Genomic DNA, 676 nt, shown 5'->3' with positions numbered 1-676 from the left:
TTTACTTACATTTTGTATGAATTGATTAATCAATATATGATTATCGAAGTTTATATATATATAAGTTGTGTTTAAATGTTAGATTTTCATTAAATGGATTAATTTTATGTAAGAATATCTAAAGTGAGATCTTATGTTCTGATACTAAAATTTTAACTAAACATGGTTTCTAAATAAAATTGAATTTAATATAGTTATTATTAGTCTTTTATTAGCTTGGAACTCAATATTGTTATTCTTGATCTTTCAAGTGGGAGATGGTTTCTAATTAAAAATAGGATAAATTCTTAGCCACTTAGCCTTTTTGGTTTGCAACCTAAATGTTGTGGCTCTTGATCTTTACACATCAGACAATTTCTAATTAGAAGTAGCTCTTTCTTACTGACTTTCTCTTTCATAGGCAATTTAAAATATGTTTTCTTATATAATAAACCCCACCCCATATTAATCTGATATTGATGCTTCTACTAATAAGATACTTATAATAGACATTTAATTTAAAATATGAACATATAAATAAAAAATATCTATGTATATTTTATCTAATTATTTAAATTATATCTACAATTCAAACACCATCTAATAGATAATATATTATCACATCTTATAAATTAGTAATTCAAACACCACCTAATAGATTATTTATTATCACATCTTATAAAATTAGAGATAAAAA

Source organism: Cupressus sempervirens, chromosome 4 (assembly GCF_028749045.1).
Source record: "Cupressus sempervirens isolate cs-2001-9-10 chromosome 4, ASM2874904v1, whole genome shotgun sequence".
NCBI lineage: Eukaryota > Viridiplantae > Streptophyta > Pinopsida > Cupressales > Cupressaceae > Cupressus > Cupressus sempervirens.
This window is presented reverse-complemented; position numbering follows the sequence as displayed.